The 11,797-nt window shown below is 36.1% G+C and overlaps 1 pseudogene; it reads right to left on the reverse strand.

Moving 5' to 3' along the window:
* Nucleotides 1–10,504: 10,504 nt before the first annotated feature.
* On the reverse strand, nucleotides 10,505–11,512 carry LOC114022908 (annotated as a pseudogene).
* Between the last annotated feature and the right edge of the window lie 285 nt (nucleotides 11,513–11,797).

Below are 11,797 nucleotides of genomic sequence, written 5' to 3' on the forward strand. Positions count from 1 at the left end.
TCAGAGAAGATAAAAATCATCATGACATTAAATGATAATTCAATGTATGAAATTTAAAACAATGGTATGCTGAAGAAAATTTTAAAGAATGCACTTATTTGAAACACAGGACTTAGAGAATTCTCTGCTCCCATCATCTATTTGAAATGCAGTTTAAACTGCACAAATTGTATACCATTGACTAACGATGTTCAATTTAATTCTAAAACTATATAGTATATTCCATGATCAAAATACTATCTCAGGTAGTAGAATTACCAAGATAAGAAATTGCAGACCTTGTTTCAAGGAACTTATAATATAGGAAGGGGATAAGACAATATGAAAATAGCTAGTTCCACTTGTGGCATTATAGCTACAGAGAAGAAACTGATTAGCTTTAGAGATTTAAGGAGGTGGTGGAGTGAGAGAAGACTCCATGGAGGTGGTGAAGCTATTATTGTGAAGGGAGCTATATGATGAAAGAGAGGAAGGATTTTAGCAGGTAGACAGAACTGGAGGGAGTCCACATGAAACATGGGAACACTGTATGGTCCACCTCCCTCCATAAAATAGAGAGAGGTGAGAGGAAGTAGACTGAGTTGGAAAAAGGCTAGAAGCCTAATTTGACTAGAACAAATAATTAATGTGGGCTGTAGAGTGAGAGGAGTAAAGATAAACTGGAACTAAATTATGGAGGATTGTAAATCCTTTAAGGGGTCAGTGAAATTTGTAATAAAAAATTTAATTCATAGAATTTTAGAATAAGAAAGGCTTTTATGCCTCGTGTATTTCAATTCCTCCATATTGTAGATGAGGAAGCGAAGACATAGAGACATTTCAAGACTTGCCCAACATCACTTGCCAGTTTGAGTATAGAACCCAGATTTTCTGATTCCTAGCCCAGTGCTCAGTAAAATCTGCATTCTTGGTTTTTATAAAATAATTAGCCAAACACAAGGTCCAACTCTCATCCGAAGGATCAAATCTCACTCTTTACTGATCTTAGTATTTCAAAATAATAACTGTATGAAAAGGTGTGATATGTTGTTTACTTTTATATTCATATAAAAACATTAGTTTTACTCATATTGTTTCAAGTGAATTTCAGTATAAATTATGTTGTTCTCTACTTCAAATAGCACATCTTAGTAGTACCATTAAGTAATAATGAAATACCTAGAGAATGAATGTTGAATCTTGTGTGATCACATAGTCATTCTCACATATAACCTCAATCTAATATATTCTTCACAAGGCAGGATTTTTACCACTTTTATTGCCATGGATGTTGTTGAGAATGAAAACAATAGATCACATTTAGAAAACAACTTCTCACAACAACCTTCTGAGGTTGGTCATTTAATTAATGTCATAGAATCATAAGCATATAACTGGAAGTTCTGGAACTTTTGAGATCATCTAGATAGGTAATTCTCATACCTTTTGGTCTTGGGTCCTGTTTACACTCTTAAAAATTATTGAGGACACATCGAAGAGTTTTTGTTTATGTGGATTAAATGTATTAACTTTTACTATTCAAAATTTAAACATGCTTTTATTATTACAAAATTTGTATTGACCTCAAAGATCCCCTGAAAGGGTTTTTGGGCTAGAGGAACCCCTGATAGTTCAGTCCAGTCACTTTAGGAAATGGAACCAGACGATTTAAGTGATTTGCCCACGTTAAAAAAAAAAAATAGTCCTGATTTTAGAGATAAGAAACTAAGGCTCAGGGAAGTTGAATGAACTTGGGAGACAGAGCAAGTGAATGGCAGAGTCAGAATCAGATCCAAATCTACTGATCCTGGTAGCAGAGTTCTATCACAGCTTGCTACACTGCCACTCAACAAGGTCAAGTACCTTGTTCAAGGTCACATACTACTACATTGTTATTTGGTCTAATTTGAGACTCACAAATGTGGAAGCATAGGGAAAAATGGAAAGGTTCCAAAGGATGTTAATAATTAAAGGGAATGAATATATGACTTATGACAATGGTGTATTAGATAGATGATATTTGGCCTGAAGTAAATAAATCTGCTGGAACATTTCCTGAGAATGAATTAATGTTAGGTACAAGATAAGTGCTGTTATAGACTCATTGAAAAGTCTTAAAATGCTTCTCAAGAGACTTTAGTTAAATGTCAGTGCTAGCAGAGAGGGTAGAACTATCCCACACAAACAAAAAAAGTTGGTAATTATTACCAATTCTCTAGGCTGAACAGTAGGGAACTTTTCAGATCAATGTAAAACAATGCATTTTTGTTTTTGCATATAAGTAAATAGATCGCAGGGGAGGGTGGAAAAGAGAAATACACAATATTGTACTCACATGCCTTTTAAATTAATAATGAAAAATAAAATTTTGTTCAGTAAGTTATAACAGCTATATTGGTCTTTTGGCTACATAACATGCTTTTGCAATAGATATTCCCTGCAACTGTATTTGTTCCTTCTTCATCATCTTCTACCTTTTGAAATCCCTGGTTTCCATCAAGAATCTTTGCACGTACCAGCTTCTACAAGAATTTAGTCACATTCCCTCCTCCAACTACTAATTTACCCCCTGCCCAAACTATCCTGCATTCATGCATATGTATGTATATATGTATATGCATACATATATGTATAGTTCATATTATCTCCCCATTATGCCATAAGAGACTTGAGGGCAAAGACTTTGGTCTTTGATCTCCAATACATAGCACAATTACTGACACATAGTATGCAACTAATAAATGCTTGTTGAATGATAGATACATCACATATATTTAATTTACAGAAAGAGAAATAGGAGAGAGAGGGAAGAAGGATGGAAAGGGAGAAATGAGGTAGGGATAATGGACAGGTAGAAAAAATGAGAAAGAGAGACAAACAGAGGCACAGGGAGAGAGACAGGAGCTAAATGAGAGATGAATGGAAAAAGACTCAAGTTCTGAGAAGAGTATGTGTTATTCCTTTTCAAAGGTCCTAGTGGTTAGCTAACATTTTATATTTAGCTCCATATTTGACATCAACAGAAGAAGTCTAAAAGTTCTGCAAATAAGGAATGGGGCTTTAATGTGTTTTCTACAAAAAGTAAAATGAAAATTATAGAAATCACTGCATGTTTTCCAAGATCCAGTTAAGAGATCCAGAAAAAAGGGAAGCTTACCTTTGGAAATGTGGGGATAAAGGCAACAATGGTCATTTCTCTGTGCAGATTTTCTTTGGTGGTTCCAAATCTTAAGATTAAGCATTTATTTCTCTCTGCTTCAGATCCAGTAATCAGCACATACAGAAAAAAAACAAATCATTGAAATCCCTCAATAATTTCTTTGAATTCCCTTTAGAAGGAAGTAAAGTTGTCCTATTGGGCATTGTGGACTTGAAGACCTGATCAACAAATCCCATCAGACACAGCAAGTTGCAAAAATTAAAAACATTTAAAGTCCTTCACGAACTACCTTTCAAGATGGAATTTACATTACTCTTCTTCATCTCTTTTGCAGTTCAGCCAAACTAGCCTTCTTGCTATTCTTCACTCAACATCCCATGGCACATCTCCATTCCTTTGTATAACCAACTTCCCATTGCCTGGTATGCAGTGTGTCTTCAACTCTGCCTTTTGGAATTCCCAGCTTCCTTCAACAAAGTCCCCAGCTGAGAGGGTACCAATATTTCTTGGTTCACCACATCCTTTTGTATAACACACTAGGCTGAAAGACAAACAACTTAATAAGTATTCATGTCTTAACAACTTAGCCATTTAAAAAAATAATACACAGAAATTGAAAGAACAATATTTTTATTTTTAAATAACTAGAATTACTTACAAATGAAATGTGTGCATCTTCCAGGTACTGCACAAGTTCTTAAAGTATATAATCAGACTTGATATCACTACCTTAATTTCCTATTCCAAAACCTATTGGTTTTCATAGGGCACTTCCTTTTCATCAAAGCAACCACTGGAAATCCAGCTTTGCAAAGATGTGACACCACAAACAGGAAAGTTTGAGAAGTTATTGGCTTAGTGGAAAGTACAAGTAAAGAAAAAGATATCTCAGACGCTCAGAATGTCATCAAAAGAAATGCAGCACAATCTAACGTTGAAATTGTGAACAACCTTGAACCATTCACATGGTACTGACAGATGTTAAGAATTGCTGTTTCCATGAAAAATTTAAAATATCCTTATGTGTTCACTGTGGTCTCTGGGAGCACATAGTTTTGAAGAGGTTTACCTTTGCCCATTTTCCTTTATGCCCCTTTTCAAAAGGAATTTGGCTCCTTAGTTTGCAATTCCCAGAAAAACCTTAAAACTTTTAGATTCTCTCTTTGAAATCTTACTGAAATGTGCTTTCCTTCCTGGCCCCAAAAAGAACCTGGCTTCAGTTTGTCTACTGGTCCCAGGAATGCCTTAAAGTTTTAGAAACTGCCTTATTTCCCTTTAAAGCCCTTTGAAAGCAAACTTCCCCTTCCAGCTCCCTTCATTATCTATTCTCATTGTCTGTGGAACTCCCATCTGGGCCCTTTTTCTTTACCACCTGCCCTCTTCAACTGGCATTGCATTATGGCTACACCCAATCTCCCTTCCATTGTTTCACCTTCCTATGGCCTTTGGTCACTTCTCACCCTTAATCCTAGCTAGGTGCCACAAGGTGCAGGACCCAGGAGTTCTGTTCTCCCTAGCTTACTAGCCACTCCCATCCAGATCTCCTTAGACCCCTCCTCCCATCACTCCAAACTGCTTGGCCACTCCTAGACCCCTCTCCCAGGCTTTCTGTACTTAAGACTCATCTTTGCCCCATTCTGATGCTGAGCTGTTCTCAAGCCTAGAGGCTGAGGCTCTCTTCTGCTCATCCTCACAGGCATCACATGGCCAGTCTACCCCAGCCCCCACTCAGAGGTTGGGAATTTCTCATGCCCCTAGAGGCTGAGACTCCCACCCCCACCCTTGTTTACAGGGCTTCACCTGGCCTGACCACCTTAGCCCCCAGGCCCCATTCAGACACTGAGAACCTCTCACAACCAGAGGCTGAAATTCTCAAGCCAGCTTACAAGCATCACCTGACCACCTTAGCCCCTATTTAGACCAGTGATGTTTGGGTTCCCTGGGAGTGTGGCCTATATGCTTTATCTTTAATAAACTTTTGCTCTGGCTGGAAGAAGATCTGGGTTGAATTCATTCAGGCAGATTCAGAGCTGCGATCTGGTGTTTTTTCCCACGATCTTGGGGTGCCTCTGTGCATCTAGGAGCACACCAAACCCCCCCACCTCTTCAGTTTGGCAACCACCTATTAGTGTCCTTATCCTAATTACCTTGTGTTTTTATATGTAAATGTGTACTTATATAATATGTATATTATATGCGTGTATATATAATGTACTAATATGTGTATGTATTTCCCCACCCCTAACTCTTCACCATAGAATGAAAGTTTCTTCTGAGCAAGGAATATTTCACATTTATATTTTTAGCCCCAGTACCTATCACAGTACATAGTACATAGCAGGTACTTAAATTCTTGATGGATTAATTTAATGGATTACATTCTTTTATTTATTTATTTTGAACTTGAATGCAAAAAACAATGGGTGCTTCTATATATGTAATAGAACTGAAGAAGAAGATTATGCCTGAAATGGTGGACCTTTTTTTTTGGCACAGTTTGCTTTTACTTTAAATATACAGTACAACAAATTTAACATGTAACTTTCAAACCTGTCCAATTTGTCTGAGTCTGTCTGACCTTCTGTTCTCTTCTGGGAATTTAAACACATATACATTTATATGTTTGTATTTCAATGATCTTATCATTTTCCTTTTTTCTTTTCTTCTTCTTATCCTATCCTTTTCTTCCCTATTCCTCCTATACCCTTACTGGAAAATAGAAAAACAAAGCATTTATTAAAATATGGATATTCAAGTAAAACAAATTCTTTTATTAGCTGTGTTCCCAAAACTGTATTAGTCTTTATCTTGGGTCAATCACCTCTCTATCAGTAGGTTGGTAACATGCTTCATGATCAGTCCTCTAAGAATTGTGGTTGGTCATTGCATTGATCATGGTTCCTAGGTCTGTCCAAGATGATTTCCTTTATACTGTCATAATTGTGTACCTTATTCTCCTTGTTCTACTCATTTCACTCTATATCATACAAATCTTCCCAAGTTTCTTTTAACCATCCGTTTTGCAATCTGTTACAGCACAATAATCTTCAATTACAAGATGATAACTTCTTCAGCAATTCCTCAATTGATGGCTTTATTAATGATGGATAATCTGGAGCATTTTTTTCTACAGTTGTAGATAGCTTGAAAAAAAAGGCCAAATTCCTCCACGGCATCTGGAGTCATCTCCAGTCATCTGATCCTATGTCTTGCCATTGGACTCTGATGACTCTGGAGCAGAGAATGAAGCTAATGACTTTGCACAGCCTTGCCTCACTTAAATCCAATTTACTTGCAAGTCAAGACATCACCCTCCTGATATCATTGGTCCTCCTCAAGAATGAAGGATGAACAACAACAGGGTTGATAGCTTAGACATTTTTCCTTTGAAAACTGCCTATTCGTATCCTTTGACTTCTTACTTATTTGTAAATAGTTCTTGATTTTGAAAATTTGAATGAGTTTCTTATACATCTTGGATATGAGATGTTAATGAGAGAAACTTGCTGCAAATGATTTTCCTATTCAATTTCCCTTGATTACATTGGTTTTCTTTGTGCAAAACCTTTTTAATTTCAAATAAGCAAAATTTTCTATTTTATTTTCTGTGTTCTTCTCTATCCCTTGTTTGGACATAAATTCTTCCCCAATAAAAAGAGCCTGAAGGTAACTTCTTCCTTGCTTTCCTAATTTATTTATGGCATCACCTTTTATGTCTGTCATTTAGAACTTATCTTAATAGATAGTGTGAGATGTTGATTTACACTTAATTTCTGGATTTCCCAGTGGTTTTTGTCATATAGTCAGACCTCATCCCAGTAAATCAGGTCTTTGTTTCTATCAAACACTACACAACTGTGTTTGCTTCCTTCTATGTGTTGTGTATCTAATCTGTTCCACAAGTCAACTTCTCTATTTCTTAACCAATAAAAAATCATTTTGATGATTTCTGCATTGTACTATACTTGAAAACTCCGGGCACCAGCCACTTTCTTTGCTATTTTTCCCTTGAAATTATTGAGCTTTTGCTCCTTTATATGAATTTCATTATTGTTTTCTTAGTTGCATAAGTAAACCTTTGGTAGTTGGATGTGTATAGCACTGAATAAATGAATCCAAGTAGGAAGTAGTGTCATTTTTATTATTGTGACTTTGCCTGCTCATGAGCAGGTAGTATTTCTCCATCTAATTTGGTCTTTATTCCTGTAAAGAATGTTTTGTAGTTGTATTCATAGAGTTTTCTGTATATATCTTGGTAGAAGCCCAAGTACTTTTTATAATCTACATTTATTTTCAATGGAATTTTTCTCTGAAGCTCTTCCTCCTGAGTTTTGTCAGTAATACACAAGCATGCTGAAGATTTAAGTGGATTTATTTTATACCTTGCAAATTTTCTGATGTTATTGTTTCTATTAAATTTAGTTGATTCTTTGGAGTTCTCTAGATAGATCATTTAATCATCTATGGAATCCTTTGATGGTTTGAAGTAAATGAATATTGTCGACTTAAACATTTAAGTGAAAGTACTCTAGAATTGGATTTCATTAATTATTTTGCATTACCATGTCCTCAACTTCATCTTCTGTCACAGAACAGCATTTGGTTTTAGTTGTCTAGATCAGTGTTCTCCTACCATTTTTGGTCACATACTTCCATCAGTAAGAAAAAAAAATTGAGCAACTACACTGAAGAGGCTTACTTACATTTACTTATTGATAAATTATATATGAGATTAATTCTGGACATTATTAAAACTTAAGCAAAAAAATTTAAAGAGAAGGAAAATATTATTCAAAAGTCAATAGGAAATCTTCCTCTATAATTTATTGAAAAGTGAAGTGACATAGTCAGATCTGTATTTTAGGAAAATCACTTTGTCAGCTATGTGGAGAATGAATTAAATAGAGGGGACTACTGCAATTATACAGGAAAGAACTTACAAGAGCCTGAAGTATAGTGGGGGCCGTGTAAGTATAGAGGTAATAGAAGCAAGGGATACTCTAGAGGTAGAGAAGACAGGATTTGGCAACTGTCTGAATATGTGTTGTGAAGGAAAGTGAGAAATCAAGGATAACACCAACATTGGAAACCTGGATGATTGGCTGGGTAGGGAAATTTGAGAGTGGTGGCTTTGGGAGAAAGATAGTCACAGGCACAACTGATCTCCCCTCACTGTGCTTTTGTAAAAGCTATCTTCATACTTGGAATGCACCTTCCCACCTCCTTCAGCTTCCTTTCCCCTATGATTGGAGGGCTCGAAGGTAGAGTACTAGACTCCACCCAAAGATTTCCTTTAAGAGGGCAGAACCTGGACTTTGCAGTTCACTTCACCTTCCATTTTACACTCCTCTTTTGAGTTCCAACTTTAGGCATCTAAAGTAACAGATTCTTGAATTTATCCTTTGTTTTTACCATTTAATTTCTGTCATGTATTTGTCTTATGGAGAAGAGACTGTCAATTTGCAATAGGTTGTATACTGTGTTTCCTCCATGTAGCTTGTATGTCTACCTAGGTCTGCCTAAATGTGACTTCAAGGAAAGCATGAATCTCAAGAGTGTTCTTTACCCACCCTCGTCCAAGGGAAACTGAATCTTGCCAAGAGAAGATTAGGAGGTTGGAGCCAGAGGTTAGCTATTGTTCTCTTCTCAGAGAAAGGGTATTGGGCTAGCATATTGGTTTGCTCTACCGCCTCCCCACCCATCGACCCAGTACTTTTAGTCAAGAGGAAATAATTTCTGGCTTCCAGCTGAATTTCTTTTCTTTTTTCTTTTTTTGGCAAGGCAATGGGATTAAGTGACTTGCCCAGGGTCACCCAGCTAGTAACTGTAATATGTCTGAGACCAGATTTGAACTCAGGTCCTCCCAAATCCAGAACCAGTGCTCTATCCACTGTGCCACTTAGCTGCCCCCTCAAGCTGAATTTTTAGTCACTATCCCTTAAAAAGAATGGATTACCCTAAGCTGTATTTCCAAGGCTTGATTCCTTTCTTATCAAATACCAATTCCACAATGGACAACATAGCAAATCAATCCATTTTTACACAGCAAAAAGAAATCAGAATATATACCAGACAATAAACAAAGTATATAAGCTCTCTTCTGTTGAGAGTGAGATGTCTCAGCTCAACTGAGCTTGAGAAAGAGAGTCCCAAATTTCATCCAAAGAAAAATTCCCTTCAATTTATGGTATAGTAAGCTGGAGATAGGAACATGATCGAAGTGCCAACTCGTCTACATATTGGTTTCTTTTCAACGTCTTTCCCTTCAGGGATTTGAAGAGAATCTAGAACTGTGCATCTCCAAGCTGGAAGCCAGAAGCCTAAGATATCCTTTCATTCTGGCTCTCACAGCTCTACCTCTCATACAAGTGCATCATTGAGCAATCAGTATCCATCAATGACATAACTCTTATGTAAGAGGCACAGGTTATCAATAAAAAGAACATTAGTCTTGGAATCAGAACACCTGAGTTTGTAGTTCTATGTAAATCTAACATTGTAATAGGGAGGAAGAAATGTGACCCTGCAGAACCTTTATGTCCTCCAAAGGCATTGAAAGAGTTTAAGAAAAACAGATTACCTCAAGGTTGTTGTTGTTATTATTCAGTTGTGTCCCACTTTTCTTGACCCCATATTGGGTTTGTTTGTTTTTTGCAAAGATACTGGAGTGACTTTGACATTTCCTTTTCTAGCTCATTTTACAGATGCAGAAACGGAGGCAAAGAGAGTTAATTTGACTTGCCCAGGGTTACACAGATAGTACAGGTATTGAGAGAATTTTAAGAAAAACAGATTACCTCAGGATAGATTGATTTTAGATAGAAGAGCCTTCTCTAAGCAAGGAGGGATCATGTTGAATTGATTGAATGTCAAGGATATTTTTGAGAAGTTTTTGGGGATTGAGTGTTTGTTTGGGGATTTTTTGTTTGTGTGTGTTTTACTTAATCTGGTTGCATTTTCTCTAGTAATCATTTATTCTATTTTCCTATCACACATCTTATACTCTAAGGACTTGAAATGAAAACACAAAGAAAGAGAAAGACTTTGTACAAATCAACTACTATTCCCCAGTGCTGACACATCTTCCTTTATACTTCCTACTGAATCCTACAGTGGTATAGTTCCATGGTATTATGGACAATGTTCAACAGATTTTTCTTTTCCACATTTACCTCTGGTGGTATGTTGACATCTTGAGTTTTGTGATGACTAACTCTCTGACACATTCCATTCTGAAAATAATCTCGTTTTCTGAACTTGAAATTAAGATAATAATAGTCCCCTAGTTCCCAGTTTCTGTATTCATCAATTAATTTCTCAATTACACTTTACACTTTTCTAACAGACTTCATCCTATGCAAAGTATTACTCTTCCATTGTTTGGATAACTTTGTTTATGGAAAGCTTAACCATATTCAAACGAAGGAACCTCAGTGTACAAATTTTGTTCCAAAATCCCCTGAGATTTTTTTTCTCCATAATTTTTCTTAGGACATTGATAACTTCTTTGTTTCTCAGGCTATAAACAAAAGGGTTTAAAAAGGGAATTACTATTGTATAAAAAATAAAATCCTTCATTAACTGCACTTAGCCAAACATACATGATGAGAAGATAACCATAAATATTGAGACAGATATAAAATGGGATGCACAGGTGTTAAAGGCTTTCCCTCATCCCTCCTTTGATTTCATCTTAAAGATAGTAAAAAGGAAGTAAAGATAAGACCAAAAAAAAAAAACACCTATAGCGAGGACTTGAATTGAGCCTCAGAAGATGAATATCATCAATTCATTAATATAAGGGTCAGTACAAGAGAGTCGGTATAAAGGAAGAACATCACAAAAAAAATGATTGATTTGGTGTGACTTACAGAAAGTTAATCTGAATAGAAAGCCAACATGAATCATGGAATGTAAGTTGTCACCTATGAGTGATCCAGTGCTCATCTGAATGCAGAGTTTCTTTGACATAATGATGGGATAATGAAGTGGATTATATATCGCCACATAGTGGTCATATGCCATGGCTGCCAGGAGAAAACAGTCTGAAGTTTCAGAAAAGCAAAGAAAATAAAATTGTGCCATACATTGATGAAGGGAAATCATTCTATCCTTAGAAAACAAGTTCATTAACATCTTAGTAGTAATAGCACATGAGCAAAAAGCATCCATAAATGCCAAGTTACCAAGAAACAAATACATAGGTGAGTGGAGTCAGGGTTCAATTGAAATTAATACCACCAGTCCAATGTTGCTTATTATGGTTATCAGGTAGATTATAAGGAAAAGTATGAATAGAAGAATCTGCAGTTCTTGGTGACTTGTAAATCCAGTGAGGATAAACTCAATTGTCAAAGTAATATTCTCAGCCATCTCAGTCTCCTGAAAACAAAGATTTTTTGGATATATGTTAGAATGCAACTCAAAATATACCTACTTCTTTCTGTTAACTTCCTTCAGCAGAGATTAAAGCACAAAGAAGTCGACTTTCTTCCAGTGTTGTATAACCAAAATTCATTAAGCATCAGGTACTGTACTAAGTTCTAGTGATACAAAAAATGCCAAAAGATGGCCAATGCCCCCAAGGAGCTCACAATGAGGAAGAGAATATGCAAACAAATATACACAAACAAGTTATATACAGGATAAATAGGAAAT

The sequence above is a fragment of the Vombatus ursinus genome, unplaced genomic scaffold, assembly GCF_900497805.2.
Source record: "Vombatus ursinus unplaced genomic scaffold, bare-nosed wombat genome assembly UNPS02014814.1, whole genome shotgun sequence".
NCBI classification, from domain to species: Eukaryota; Metazoa; Chordata; class Mammalia; order Diprotodontia; family Vombatidae; genus Vombatus; species Vombatus ursinus.